At 42.0% G+C, this 15,982-nt stretch overlaps 1 protein-coding gene across 5 annotated transcripts in view; it reads left to right on the top strand.

The window, feature by feature from the left end:
* DIP2C (disco interacting protein 2 homolog C) overlaps nt 1-15,982 on the top strand; it is a 479,785-nt gene that overhangs the window by 91,981 nt on the left and 371,822 nt on the right. The gene's annotated exons all lie outside the window — the stretch shown is intronic.

Here is a 15,982-nt window from a genome sequence, read left to right as displayed (position 1 = left end):
AGCCTGCTCTGGCCAGGCTCCCTCAGGACCCACTTACGTGGAGGGGCCCAGCCAAGACCCTCACACTGTTTCTTCTCCCCCCAACTGGCTGAGACTGGCCAGGCTTCTGCACCAGTCCCAGGCGGCTCTGCTCCGGGGAGACAGGTGGGGCCCCGCAGATGGTGGGAAGGAGAGACTGCCCAGAGCTGGAGGTGCACTGGGGTCCGGCCAGGGGAAGAGAGGAGCTGGCAGGTGGGGTCAGAGGGTGGAGAGGAGCCCTTGGCCGGCTGGCCGAGAGGAGCAAGTAGTGGGCAGGAGGGAGCCAGCTGGCTGGTGGTGTCTTGGGCCGCAGTGCAAGTGGAGCAGACAGGGCCAATTCTGAGCGTTGCCCCGGCTCCATGGAGCCACTGGTGCCATTGTAAACCCGGTACTGGGCAGGGGCAGTTGCGTGCCGGAGGAGGGCTCCAGCTGGGAGTGCGGACCTGGGGTGAGGCTGGGACTGAGAGGTTTGGGGTGCAGGAGGGTGTTCTGGGTTCAGACTGAGGGGTTCGGAGGGCGGGAGGGGGATCAGGGTTGGGGTAGGGGGTTGTGCTCTAGGGGGAATGTTTCGGGGGTGCAGGCACTTACCTCAAGTGGCTCCTGGAAGCAGCGGCACATTCCTTTTATATGGAGGTGCAGCCAGGAGACTCCGTCCTCAGGTGCTGCTCCTGCAGTTCCCATTGGCTGCAGGAAGAGAAGAGAAGAATACGGTCTCTGTTAACTAGGGAGAGTTCAAAGGCAGTTGGATGGTCCACTATACTGGAGGTAGCAGAATGGTGAAGGAGGATGGGAATGCAGAAGAGGCTTTTGACTTGAGCAGCAAGAGGTCAATGATAGCTTTAGTGTTAGAGTATGAAAGCTGAAGTTAGAGGATTTAGGAAAGAATTAACAGAGAACTTCTTCAGTATAGCATCTGCTGCTGCTTAAGTTTGTAGGTAAAGAGAGGAGGGAGGTGGGGTGAGGTAAGGTAACGTTCTGAAGATGGAAGGAAAGAGTACTGAATATTACTTTGCTATGAGCTGCATGAGCAAACAGATAGGTTCAAGGGGCAGGCTGAAGATTAGAATGAGGGAAGTATAGTAAACTACAAAGTTTTGAGTTACATTTAAGGGAAAAACTGCAATGACTTATATCAGTGCAGCCCTCATGTCCGTGCAGATTTTGGCCCTGTTTCCAAAATTGATTATTTAGAAACTGGAAGATTGTGGCCTATATTCTGTCTTTACAGCTATGCAATATAAAAATGAACTTTGTTTTTACTGCACATGTCTGTGGGTAGAACTGGGCCCTCTGTGTTTTGTATAGCAGAATATTGAGTGCAGTGAGAGATAATAGTGTGAAAAATCTTATTATTATCCAAAGTGAATGAAGTGGATTTTCTTGTTAAGAATTTAAATGTCAACGTTAGAACTAAAATATTTACTGTGCAATTAACATGTTCCTTTACAGAACTTTTGTTCTCCCTTTCTTATAGGAACTTAACAGTGGATTTAGAACATGAAAACTAAGACTTTGGAAAACTGTTTCAATACCAAAATAATTGTTTAAATACAGTCTTAATAAAGATTAGCAAGGTGATTATTGGGAGATAATGTACTCTGACTCAAAATCATGTCTTGGTATTAAATATTACTGTTTAAGCATGCAATAAGAAAAGAGCTATTTGTGTTAAAACCGTTTATGGTAAAAAGCAAAAGACTGGGTTCTGGGGTAAATGTGTCTAATGTTCCTTGCTCATGTAAGAGAGTTTGTTGAGGACAGAAGACCTCGGATATAAACTTATGAAGACTTTTTCTCTAATGGTCCAGAAGTGAAGGAAAGTTTGTTTGCCTCTCATTCTAGATTGTCTCATGTCTTTGGTTCTTTCCAGCTAGCTGTAGTTTGAGACCGGTCTTACCATAGTCAGGGCAAAAGGTTTCTGGAAAGCCAGAGCCTGTGTCTCACTAAGTGGTAGTAGCTTTTTCACCTGCTCCACACGCAAAGGATCTTGCTCTTAGCTATTTTTCCTGTGTATATCGCGTGTGTATCAAATCTGCATCTCTCTGTAATAAATACAGCAAAACCTATCCTAGAGAGCAGACATATTAGCACTTTTATGTTAAAAGTGCACCCAAATGTAATAACCACAGTTCTTCTTGACCTTTATTAGAACACCACAGTTAAACAGTCTTTTATAAATCCCTTGAGTGGTCAGTCACTGAAAGTAGTTTTCACTGGCTCTTATTTTCCACTTGGTTTTGTCAAGAGAGTGGGACAGCTTATTGATAGTGCCAAGGATATTCCAGTGTATCATTTATGTTACTTTAGTTACCTATATCGAAGGTCAGATTTTGCCTTAGTTCTTCACATGTGAAATCAACAGGAGCTCCATGTGTATCTGAAGGCAGAATTTGACCCTGGATGCAGTTGTATCTGGTACAGACTTGATTAGATTTACAGGCCAACGGCCAGTTATCTGTAACAAATATGCCACTGTGGGAGAGGTCAAACATTTAATAGGAAGTTCTTAATGTGCTCTGTTTTGTATTCTGAATATTGGATGTGAACATTTAGACCTCAGTGCTGCTTAAATTTATACATGAGTAGTGCATTGACTTTAATAGGACTAGTCCCATGATAAATTAAACACATATGTAAGTGTTTGCAGGATTGGGGGAATAAAAATGCCATGCTGGATTTTAGTATCTATGGTGTTTTTTTGCTAAAAGTAGTGTCTAAGCTAGTGTCCTGCTCCCTGTTCTTCAGGAAGAATAAATAAAAAAATAAAAAATTAACCAGGGCAAAAATGGTCGCAGTATATTTTGTTTTAGAACAAATGTAAACCTTGTCTGTCAAGTAAAGCTATATTTTGACTGAGTTGTTTGCAACAATTTATAAAGGAATTTTGCAGAGACTAGACTTAAATTATATTTTTTACAGTTGGACATTGGATAATCATTTAGATCCTTTTGAACCATAGCAAATGTTCTGGAAGAAGCTTCTGTTTATTTAAATATAATGTTGCCTTGACTTGTTGACTTGTGTCTGAGAAGTGTGTGTGTGTGTGTAGGGCACAGAATGAGTGTGTAATTTACAATCCTCTATGAATCAGGAAGGAGGATTGTCTGCTTTGAGTTTCACACCACCCAGAGATACAGAAGCGATTTTATCATACTGTGTCTAACTTCAAGAAGAATTTATGGTAGAGTAGTAAAAGATTGGATCCATTTTAGGCTTAAGTGGTTTCAATAGAGAGCTTGGAAAGTATTGATTAAAAAAGGGCTAAATCTGAAAGAGAAATGGAAAATGTGGAAAATAAGGATTGATGTGTGTGATGCTTTCCTAGAATACTGAAGATCTGGAAGTGTTGAAAAATCTGATCGTTGACCCAGAAAACAAGCTCTGATTAAGAAATGTCCGATTGGAGGGAGTTTCTGAAAGCATGGAAATAAAAGACACAGATTTTGTTTTTGCAACGGATTTTTACTGTTATGGAGCAGTATATTTTGTAAAATCATACCCAATTCTGATTGATGTCTAAAGGAAATAGTTCAGGCAATGCAGTTCCAAAACAGACATGCAAATTTATCTCTAGTTTCCATAGTTCGTGAAAGACTTTATTTTATCTAAATTTAAGTTGGAGAGTGCTTAAGTTAAAAAGAAGACTGAAACATATGTGACTGGGTGAGGAGTTACTTTTTCCTGCTAGATAAGGTTTGCCAGTGGAATCCAGATATATCTGTCTCTTTTCTCGTGGATGTTACAATGTTTCAGAATAAGGAGGCAAATAGAGCCATAAATGGTGGTAGACTCTCTCCAGAGAATCTTTTTCTCTCTCCAGTATAAAATTGCTAGCAGTTTTGTTTTATTTAAATACCCAAGAGATGTCTTTATGTTCTTTATGTGTTTCTTATTAAAAGCTTTTTGCCAAGAACTATGTTTAAGGAGTCTGGGTAATTTCATTTTATTGTAAGGCATATGGCAGATTAAGTCCTAGTATATTTTTAAAGAGGACCTCTATTCACAATTTTTAAAAAAATTTTTTGCAAGTTATATGCTTAATGTCTCAAACAGCAAAGGGTATAAAATTAGCTTGGAACAAATGTTTTACATAGTTTAGTTCAGTTATTTGCTGAATGCCACTTTCACCTTTGCTCTTTGAGACAGTCAGTTCTTAAGTTTACAGTTCTCAGTTTGGAAAAAGGCTTCATCCATTGAGGCTTAAGGCCTCTTTATTCCCGAAAGTGCTTTAAGAATGTGTTAACTTTTTGCATATGCTTAAATGCTCTGCTGAAGAGAAGTGGACTGAACACATACTTAAGTACCTTACTGAATTATAGTCTCAAAAAGGACACTTGCACCTGTGCAAGCTATGACAATACACCTTATGTAAGTCACATAAGGAAATACACCTCCTATTTCAGGCCATATCACCTGCCCTGTCTTCTCATGAGATAGCGTTAATGAGGAGCCCTGAGGGACAAGGCTAGAATTACTACCGGTGAGTCTCTGACGTGTACTGGCATGGTAAGCCCCCATCTTTGCATCTCCTGTGAAGCTGCTGAATCCATGCAGTTGATAAGAGTAACTGAGGGAGATTTCCACACTACATCTCAAGGTGTTTAATAAGTACGTTTTTTTCCTACTGTGAGGTTTTCTACAGAAGATGATGATTTGGTTCATTGTTTCTAAACATTTGATCAACTCCAGCTGTGTGTGTTTCTTAGCTTGCTAATACTGTAATATTAAAGATTTAAACAGTCCCAAGAAGCCTCTGAATTTACCTCTTTTTTGATGTGGATAGTACACCTCAGGAACTTGCCATATCTCTTCAGATGGAGACAGTTTTCTGGCAGTGTACATCACAGTGCTTTCCTGGGTTTACATTGCAAAAGCTACCTGTATAATGAAAAAAGCCAACTAGCTATATCTTTTTCCAAAGGAAGCTTAGTTTCTGCAAACATCAACAACATTTGTAGAATGTTATCAACATTAGAGAGTTTTTGCAATTTTCTCATGCCTCTGGCTTTCCGGTGTCCCACATCATAACTCCCAGAGTTGAACTGCCAGGAAGAGTACTATGGAGGCATTCCTAAATTGAACTGGGCTTTAGTTTGGAGGAGGAATGGGAAATCCCAGATCCCAGCAATGCTACTATCTATAGAAGCTTGGATTCAGGCCCACATACAAACTTTGCAGCTCAAAACCATCTTCATTTTGGAGAAAGGAATAGTTGCATTGTGTTAGAAAGGACTCATAACTGCTCTGTCCAATCCTGATGTTTTTACTCAGGATAAGATTTTATACTGGTGCAGTGCTCCTAAGCTATAAGGCCTGCTATTTAATTTTTAATTTACATTATGTATCAAACTCATGTGTGTTACTGCTGTGTTTTTTTCTTGGTATAGAAGTCATTTTGTTTATAAAGGTTTACTAAACACTTAAACTTATTTAGTATAGGGTAAACACACATTTTTCCTTTTCCTTCGGTTGCACTAAAAAGATAAGTATTTTGCAGGGGCCTTATGATACTTTATTATTGAAGTGGCAGTGTGGGAGCAGTTGTTTGTGTGTTATACTTGAGCCAATCTAACATTTATTATTGTAATGATATAAAATCATGCTGTGTGTTGGCAGATGTGATCTTGGCCATTAGAAAAATTGCATCCTCCTGGTTTTATGCATAATTTGAGAATTTAAATTTTAAAATAGGTTGGCTTGTACTTGATCTCTCTAGAGGTTTTCAGAGTATACTGACAATGTATTACTCATCATCAGTATCAACAGTATCATTCATCCTATTTCCTATTTGACTAAAGATTGCATCCTTCTCCGCCCCCCCATCTCTCATATCTGTCATTTCTAATGTGTTCCTCCCAGTAATATGGAAATGATTTTCTCCCTCTGCTTGTACTGTATGTAATAGTAAACTTGAGGTGGCCTTATGACATGGATGCTAGCGTTAGAGTGCCAGTTTAGCTGCTTTTCAGGTTTGGAGGTGGTGAAATTGAGAGTGGTGCAGTTTCTAATATTATTTTATGTGTACTGCCATAACACTTCAAGTTCCCAACCGAGATCAGGGCCTCACTGTGCTAGATGCAGTGCAGACACTTAGTAGGAGACAATCCTGCCCTGAAGTGCTTGTGATCTAATTAGACAAGACAAAGATTGAAAAAGGAAGCATTATTCCCCCTCCCTTTTTTTTTAACAGGTGGGAAAGTAAAGCATAGATATGTTGATTTACCAAAGATTACCATGGATAGGATGGGAGATGAAGGCAACAATAACAAAAATAAATATGAAAAAATTGGAATATGGGGAATCTGAATGCAATGAGTACAACAACCAGCAGTTAGAAAATGCAGACAATTGATAAGGGAAGCTTAAAGTATCAATGAAAAATATGTGGCTAGTAAGGTTAAGGACAATAAGAAGGAATTCTTCAACTATAACTGAAATGAGTAAAATCCTAATAATGATATGGGTTAGATCGGGGTGGGTAAACTATAGATCAGGGGCCGAGCTCCTGCTGGGGAGTAGGGTCTGGGGCTTGACCTGCTCTGGTGCTCCAGCTTGCGGCTCTCGGAAGCAGCAGCATATCCCCCCTCCGGCTTCTACATGTAGGGGCAGCCAGAGAGCTCTGCTCTGCATGCTCTCCCCGCCCCAAGCACCACCCCCGCAGCTCCCATTGGCCAGGAACCGCAGCCAAAGGGAGCTGTAGGGGCAGCGCCTGTGGATGGGGCAGCGCACAGCAGAGCCACTGACTGTGCCTCTGCATAGGAGCCAGAGAAGGGACATGCCACTGCTTCTGGGAGCCGCTTGAGGTAAGTGCCGCCTGGAGCTTGCACCCCTGAACCACCCCTTATACTCCAAACCCCTTCCCCAGCCCTGATCCACCTCCCACACTCCAACTCCCTCAGTCCCAGCCTGGAGCATGCTCCTGCACCCCCAGCCAAACCTCAGAGCCCGCACCCCCAGCTGTTGTCCTCACCCCCCTGCCCCACATTCCACTCCTCCTGCCCCAGCCTGGAGCCCCCTCCCACACCCTGAACTCCTCATTTCCGGCCCCACCCCAGAGCCCACACCCCCAGCCAGAGCCCTCACCCCCTGCACCCCAACCCCAATTTGTGAGCATTTGTGACCCGCCATACAATTTCCATACCCAGATGTGGCCCTTGGGCCAAAAAGTTTGCCCACCCTTGGGTTAGATGCTGGACAAGAATGGTAAAACTGTCAATCATGATGTAGAAAAAGCAGAAGTATTCAGTACATATTCTGCAGTGAAAGTGAAATATTTTCTAGGAGAAAAAGGCATTGCAAGGTCCATCAGTTAGAAGATAAAGCCAGAAATAAGGTGCACATTTTTAAGTGAGGGTAATTAACCATTGGAACAATAGTGATAGATTCTCCATCACTTGAAGTCATTAAATGAAAACTGGATATCTTCCTAAAATATATGTGACAACACAATCAGAAGTTATGGGCTTGATACAGGAATTACTAGGTGAGATTCTTTGGCCTGTATGATGCAGGAGGTCAGATATGATGATCATGATTGTCCTTCTAGCCTGAAAAAAATCTATGAATAAAATCCCATAGGAAACTTGTGTAATATCTGGGTATTGAAATTCTATCATGTGGGCCCCAATCAAGTGCCTTTTGTTAACCTTAAAGTCATCCTTCTTCTTAGATTTCAGTGTGTGAGTGTTTTTCACAAGACTGTGAATGATGAGTTTCTGTATGCATATTCAGATCCCGCACTTTATGAAAGAGTAAGGTTTGTCCTGGTGTCCTTGGTCAAAATGTTCTCTCACTGTTGTGCAGCATGCTGCAAACCAGTTGACAGCTGCCCTCCACTTCAGAGATAGCTGCTTGTCAGCAGTGCTGTAAATACATTTCACAAAACATTTATGGCTCCTTTGTGATGAAAAGTGCCATGCCTGTGTAATCATATTTATAGGTTCTGGGGACTCATGGCACAGCCTGCATTGTGCTGACTCTGTTAGTTTGAGACAAGAGGATGCAGAGCTGAGTATTGTGGGTCTTTTTTAAAATTCCGTTTTAATAGTTTTCATTAACAGATTGTCCATCTGCTGAATGGAAGATGGATTACGGAGTTAAGTTAACCTACTGAGTGCACAAGAAAATTATTCGTGATTAACTTTCTTGAGCAGGAGCTGCTCACGGTAGTAAGCGCTGTGCCTTGGATTTGCACTATTGGGCTCTTGTTTGTACTTAATATAATATATTGTCAGATTAAGGCACCTAATGCTTTTCTTTTAATTAATCTCCAAATTGAAAATAACTTAAAAATCAGTTGTGTAGTTTAAAAAATTAATAACAGATAATAACAAAACTCAAATCCCTGCCCCATGCACCTGACTATAGTTGATGATAGCCATGTGAAACATGGATAGTATACCTTCTACTCTCTGTGGGGTTTGACTCCCAGCTTGTTTACACATGATCCTGCTAGCACAATGAGAGCTAGAGAGAGTATAAACAGTAGTATTGGTAGCATAGGCAGTGGCAATAGCGGCCTGGCTACATACTCACAAGGCTCAGGTGGGGTTGAACTCAGCATGGATATGCCGCTGTCCATGCTACCGCAGCTACCCTGCTCTTTATACTCATACTAGCTCTCATCGAGCCAGCGCATGCATTTGCAAGGTGGAAATTGCACCTCTTGCTCATCGTGTAGATGTAGACTAAGCTGTCCAAGAGCATTCTTCCCTTCCCATTGTCATGCCTGCCTGTCTACTTCTGAACCTTCCCACCTTAGCCAGTTATTTGTTTGTTTTCTTGAAATATTTGGATTAGAAGCGCCTTCAGGCATAGACTGTGAGTCAGACTCCCCACTGCCTTGCAAGTTGCACAGTCATTTCTGTCTGTGAACAATGGGTGTTAAGGGCTACCAAAGCAGAATGTAAATGACTACCCAAGGCACAGAGCAGTGGAGAATCTAGCCCTGTGTGATTTTGATTTTCCTGCAGTCATGCACACCTACAGTGCTAACATTTATTTATAGTTCAGTAGCCCTCCAACCCCAGTTAGCATCAGGACCCCACCATGTTAGAGAAGAGAAAGATACAGCCCATGCTCTGAAGAGCTTACATTATAACTTAAGACAAGATACTACCAAATAGGGGCAGCAAAAGAGAAAAGGGAACAGTGAGGGGAAGATGAGGATGGCAGTGCTGAGAGCTCTCTTGGTCACATTTAGTAGCTGTCAAAACATGGGAAGCATATTGCATCTAGCCGGACTTGAGCCTCAGTCTCCAGATCTGCATGTAAAGATATGGTTTTGATTCCTCAGGATCACAAGCATCTCATGAGAGCCTTCATTCTCCATTGTTGTCAGTGAGAGAAGGGAGGCTCAGCAATTTTCAGACCTAATTCAGTAAATATGAATCAGAGAAATATTTGTAGTAATTTTTGTTTTGTTTTATCTAATCACTCTCCATCCATGCATATGTCCTTTAAAGACTATGTTAAATGCTTGACTGTAGATAGATGCTAGCTACTGTGACATTAACACTTTAAATTGTTGTACTTCTTTGGGGAATATTTGTGGTTATTTTTCTTGTGGATATGGCCAGAAACACTAGCTGACTGATAAGGAGAGTTAGCGCTCTGATAAGGAGTTATCAGCATGAAAGCAAGCAGCATCAGTCATGTTATCTGTCTGTCTTTAGAGTTTAATGGAAATTCTCTGAACTATTTTACAAACAACTGATAAGAGTGGCAAAATAGCAATAATATATTCATTACAAAAAAAAGAAGGAAATAAAACCCCTGAACGAAACCTTCTGTTGACTTAGGCTAGTCGCTTAAATCAAAATGTAAGAAAGGGATTCAAATATAAGGTCATCATTGTGTCCTTAATTCACCGCACTGACTTTGCAAGAAGGCTTGTGCAACAACGTGGATTCTTGTGTGCTGGGATCCTGCCACGCAGTAAGAGGGTTAAACCTGCATGATGCTGCTGAATGCCAGTGCCTTCCATTTACTTCAATAGGTGCTCAGAGTGTTCAGCATCCTGTATCACGGTATCCAAGGTCTGTCTTTGGGTTATTTTTTCTTTAAAATTTTCTTTGTAATGAAGTTGTAGTGAGTAGGAAAGTCCTGAACTGACAGCCCATGCGACTTAGCTTCTCCCATATGCAACAGAAAAAGGACAAGATGGGCATAACAGCGAGACTTCTCTGAACTGCCCCAGCAATACCCTCAATCCTGACTTAGAAGTAGTGTTGCAAGTGACCCTTTAGTTCTTGGCCTCTTTTCTGGGATAGCCAGAAAAGGTGTCAATCAATATCAGTTGTGGCAGGATTTGCTGGGAATTGGAATTAAACCGCTAACGTTTTTCAGTTACACGTAGGGCCTGAACCAAAGCCTATTGCAGTTGGTGGGAGTCTTTTCATGGACTTTCTATGAGACCCTATAACAGGTTTGTCTGAATATGTTTTTACTGTGCTTCTCAAGATGGAACTTGAAGATGGGATTTTAAGCACTGCTTGACCTGAAGTTGACTCATCCCCCTGGTCCCTGGGCATAATCAATGCTTATTCTGTCTGGGGGAGAGCCACAGATGGTTGTTCAGTGTGCAAGCCCTTCTCCTTGAGGACTCACAGCTTGAGAGATGCATGGCTGAAGTTGCATCTGCTTGAGCAATCAATGCATGTCACTTCAGATCCAGAGGAGTTGCTGGTTATGTTAGTACTGACTACCTCAACACCAGGGTCTTCAGCACTGGTCACCGCTACACTGACACTGGTGCTGACAACCCCAGCATCGGCACTGGCGCTGATGGACTTGGTGCTAGCCTTGGGCCTGACGCCTCTGGCATGTTGTTATCAGAGCAGCACCAGTGCCCCAACACAAGTGTAAAATCAAAAGGCAGAGCTGAGTGGAATCCCAACATGGCTCCAAGCATCAAGAGACACTGTCCCATAAGGAGGAGACGCATCACTTCTCCAAGGACCATGGGTCTAAGTCTTGCACTAAGGCAGGAATGACACATGCATTGATACCAGCGCCAGTGAAGATACTGGTGCTGACCACTCAGTCGATTGCAGACTGAGATATGCTCTCATGGAATGGTTTATTTTCTCCAGGGATATAATTGATATTGGGGCAATGCCTGATGCTGGAGCCAGGTCTGCAGTATTACCCCATGACACTGCCATCTGAAGAATGCTACTAATCTTCACCACCACCAGATGGTTTTCTCCCTGGCATTGAGTTGGGGAGCCTCTCCTCTACCTTCTGCGAGCAATCATAGAGACAGGACCAGAGATCCCTGTAACAAGACACCACTGAAAAAGGGATGCTAGTAGAATTGAGCTGACCAGCCACAGCCAGTCTAATTATCATATAACATGCTGCTCTGGCAATGCTCGAGGCCATCATCTCAGGTGTCTTGCAGCAGATCTCCCACCTGTATGTCCAGGAAGAGGAGGCAATCAGGCTCCTCAGTGATACTGCTACCCGGGCCATGGACACCAGAACCTGACATCAGCACCCAAGAGTCCAGGGTAACTGAAGAACAGCACCATGCCCATTCTCTACTGAAAGAATCATCATCACCTAATGAGACTGTCATACCAGCACCTGCCCCAGGAGTTGACAGTTTTGTAGTCTTTCTGGGACTCCTAGATTGCATCACTGAGACCCTAGACATGGAAACAATGGTCATGAAAGGGAAATGTCAAACTTATTGCCATCTTGACTGCATCAGCCTCAGATTGCTCTCACCGTCAACGAGGGCACACTTGAGCCAGCCAAGGGACTCAGCAAAATCCAACTTCCATTTAGTTCACATCTAACTGGGTGGATAAATGTTAGCACATGCCCCTGAAAATTTACTAGGACTTTTACACTGACCCTAATTCAGGATTGCTGTTCATTGTTTCAGTGTAGGAAAGGTCAAAATCTCTGAAATGCACATCCAAGGACAAAGACTCAAACAAGCTGGGTGTTCTCAGGTGCAAAGTCTCATCTGCCTCCCTGCAGCTCTGTGTGGCAAACTACCAAGCATTGTTTGCCAATTATAACTTCCTGACATGGGAAAGAATGACACCCTTCCTATTGAAAGTACTACCGGACACTAGGGAGGAATTGAGAGAGATCATGAAAGAAAGCCAATTGATTGCCAGAACAGTCCTACAGGCAGCTCTGGATGTCTCTGACATGGCAATGAGGTTGGTGGTCACAGCTGTGACCCTGAGGCAGGCCTGTTGACTTGCAGGATGTGTACTTCCACATAGTCATCCATCTGGCCCACAAGAAGTTATTGAGCTTTACCGGGATTACCAGTATAAGGTACTACCATTTGGACTCTACTGAGAGTCATCACCAAATACCTAGTGGTGTAGCAGCCCATCTGAAAAAGCAAGGTATTTGTGACCACCGTGACAGACTCACAGCCTTACTTATGGCCAAACCACCCTATATAACATTCCATAGGGACAAGGTGGTGCTGAGACCTCACCTGAAGTTCATTGCTAAGGTGGTCTCAGAACTTCGAAACCAATTAACCTGCCTGTCTTCTTCCTGAAGCCACACTCAGTACCAGGAGAAAAGTGCAAGTAGTAGAGGTAAACTTTTGCTTTATTATTCTTTATTTATTTTATTGGGATGATTTAGTTGGTGTTGGTACTGCTTTGAGCAGGGGGTTGGACAAGATGACCTCCTGAGGTCGCTTCCAACCCTAATCTTCTATGTTTCTATGATTATACTGACTAGGTTAAACTGTCTTTCTGTTTCTAGTCATCACCAGACATTCTGTAGGTCAAGCCATCTTGTCATCCAGGTTATCTAAGTTTATAACACAATGTATCATATTGTATTACTAGCTAGCTGGCACCTCTACTAGCTAGCACCTCTCCCACACCACCAGAGTGCAAACAGTATCCTCTGCCTGCTTCAGGAATATGCCAACATGAGAAATTTGTAATGTTGTGATGTGGACCCATTGACCTTTCTCACACACTATTGCTTGGACTTAGCTGCTGATCAGGTGCCAAGTTTGAGAGAACAGTACTAGGGTCACTTTTTGACTGACACAGCTGGAACTCTTGATTCCCTCCATCCTGAGGCAGTACAGCTTGCCAGTCACCTACAGTGGGGTCCACTCTGGCACATACTTGAAGAAGGAATAATGGTTGCTTATCTTACCTGAATTGTGGCGCTTTGAGATAGTATAGTAAGTATGGATCCCACAACCCATCCTCCATCCCTGCTTTCCAGAGTCCTCAGTTACCATGAACTTTGAATTGTGAGGGAACTGAGAGAGGGTCACAACTGCTTTTCCCTTTATGCCTTTGCATAGGAGCCTGAGGAGGCACAGGGACATGCATGACCCCAGAAGACTTTGTTATCCAAAAGACTCCGGTCTCCTCCCTTTGAGGCACATGCACACCTACAGTAGGATCCACACTGACTATAACACCTTGAAGAATGACAGTTATTGTAGGCTAACTAACCATTCTTTCAATATTGTGTTACTGATCCTCAAAGCTATTCAGTCCATGCAAAAGATCAGCTGAGTCTCAGTTTTTGTCTTGTTTTCTTGATTTAAACTAGACCCTTAATATTAATGAGTGTCTTAATTATTCCTTTAAAAAAATCCCTGCCCTCTGCTAACAGCTCTCCCTCCAGGGAGAAATAATCTGCTTAATACAGAGCCAAATCCTATTTACTTTCTTATACACATAGCCCTATTGACTTCAACAGCACCGGTTGTATGAGAAGGGCGAGCAGGGTTTGTCTTGTAATGAGCTGTTATTACATATTGATGTAACTGGAATCAAAATACCAGTCCTCCAATCTCCCATTGATGCTTGTTAGATACATTGGTCCTTTGATCTCTGTAATATGCCAATTTCACCGATACTGTCCTTTACTGAATAATGTGCATGTATATTTTAATGCATCATGTATCTTTGTAATATCAGCTTTTGAAAGTTAAGAACATTTTTCTTAAATCAAATGGAGTCATTTTATAACAAATTAAAATTTTTGAAAGAGATTTTTTTTTTTAAAGGGATGAAAAACAGAGCCTTTGACTGATGAGCTCTTCACTGATGAGACTTGTTTTTTTGAGATGGGCTGGCATCTGCTGTATTATGTGTGTCTGAAGTGCATTGTGTGTGCCTAAATTAGACTGCAAATTCCTTGAAGCAAGGACTTTTTGTCATGTTGTGTTTACATAGCCCCAACCACTCTGTCAGCACTCAGTAAATACTAATAAAGATAAGCATACAGGAAACATCTTCAATTTGTTCTCAGTTGACATTTGTTTACATTACAGAATCACCATTAAGTGTGTCATAATGTGATCTGCCCTGGTCTTAGGATCAGGACAGTGTTGGAAAAAGTAGGTTTGTTGAGACCGGAGAACTAATGGTAGCCTTGTCTGAGTTAAGAGTTCAGGATTGAACCTACTAGTGTGGACTGCAGAAATTCGCTTGGCCCTATTGATCCTACCTAGAAGCCTGGCAGCTCTTCCAAGTTGGCAGCCACTGATACTTTGTGTTTCCCATGATACATGAGTTTAGACAGATATTGTGCTAAGAGGTCTGAATCCAATCAGTGTAATTGGTCTCCCACCTTAAGAAAAGAGGGGGTTTAGAAAGACATTCAAAGCTATTTTTTTAATTGTTGCTCCAAACCATTTTAAACCTTTAGCAAAAAAGATGTATATGTTTGTTGTAGCTTAAAAAAAAGGTAAAACTTGAGTATTGTGGAAGCTCCTTCACTGAAAGTTTTCAAAAGGAGACTGGACAGCCATCTGTCTTGGATGGTTTAGACACAGCAAATCCTGCATCTTGACAGCGGGGTTAAACTAGATGACCCTTGCAGTCCCATCTAACTGTATGGTTCTGTTATTCCCTTTTTGAAAGAAAAGCCTTTGTATCTAGACCGCTAATTTCTGTGGTAAATTTCATCATAGTATGAATGAAATCAGACTAGTAAGAAATACTGAAAATGGGTTATAAAGGAACTAGCAGTAGATCTTAACAATAAAATCTGAATAGCCATGGGTCCTGCATAGGTGCTTGTGGGTACTACTGCACTTGAATAGTTCAGAAATAAAAGGCCTTATGTCACTTGAGATGAATGCAGCTCTAACGAATGCTGTCTAACCATTACAAACCTCCTAAAATGGCAGCAAACTCAATTTTTCTGCACCTGTGTTTGTGGATAGGTGCCCAGAACGTCTACTGTAATTAATGTGAGCCCTCATATACCTAATCTGCCTTGAAAAATTAGACTTTCATCCCGGACTGCACTTGGTACAACATTAAGAAGAACGCTTGCCAGCTGCAGCGCTTCACGAGATTTGACAGGGCACCCTGAAAACTGTATTCTGGTGTGTCTTGTTCTATTAGGTGCCTTCAGGTGCACTTCAACTATTGTATGTCTAAGTGTGACAGGTATATCCTGTAAATTCTGGTTAGCACATCGACAGTGATGTCACGCAGCCCTACGGTAGCTGTCATTGTAAAGTGTAGAACCTATTCCTGTAGGTGACTTTGGCCCACAGGGAATGTCTATTAAATTTCATTGGCCTGCCGAGATGGAACCTTGCAGATCGGAAAGGACCTGTAGCTGTTGAAGGAGCAGCCTAACATTTTTCAGTGATAGCTACAGTACTCGTTTTCTACATTGTAGAATTAATGTGAATTTATGAATGTTTGTGAATTTATTATTTATAAACAAAAACTGTGGTGACACAGAAAAAATAGGAGGAAATTCTCTGGACTGAGGGTTTTTTATTTTAATACCAAATTCTAACCTGAAATTAATTTGTACTTTTTACTTTCAAACACCTAAAATATAGCAGCTGAAGCAGCCATAGCTATGTAGCGTCTTGGAAAAGCAGCGTTGTATCTGCACAGTAAAGATTCAGTGCCAATTGAACCTCGATGACTGGAATATTGTGCTCTAGGTAAAGTGATAAATTGTGATCCTGCCAATACTT

The sequence above is a fragment of the Gopherus evgoodei genome, chromosome 2 (assembly GCF_007399415.2).
Source record: "Gopherus evgoodei ecotype Sinaloan lineage chromosome 2, rGopEvg1_v1.p, whole genome shotgun sequence".
NCBI lineage: Eukaryota > Metazoa > Chordata > Testudines > Testudinidae > Gopherus > Gopherus evgoodei.
The sequence above is the reverse complement of the archived record's forward strand: the minus strand, read 5'-3'. Positions and strand labels throughout refer to the sequence as shown.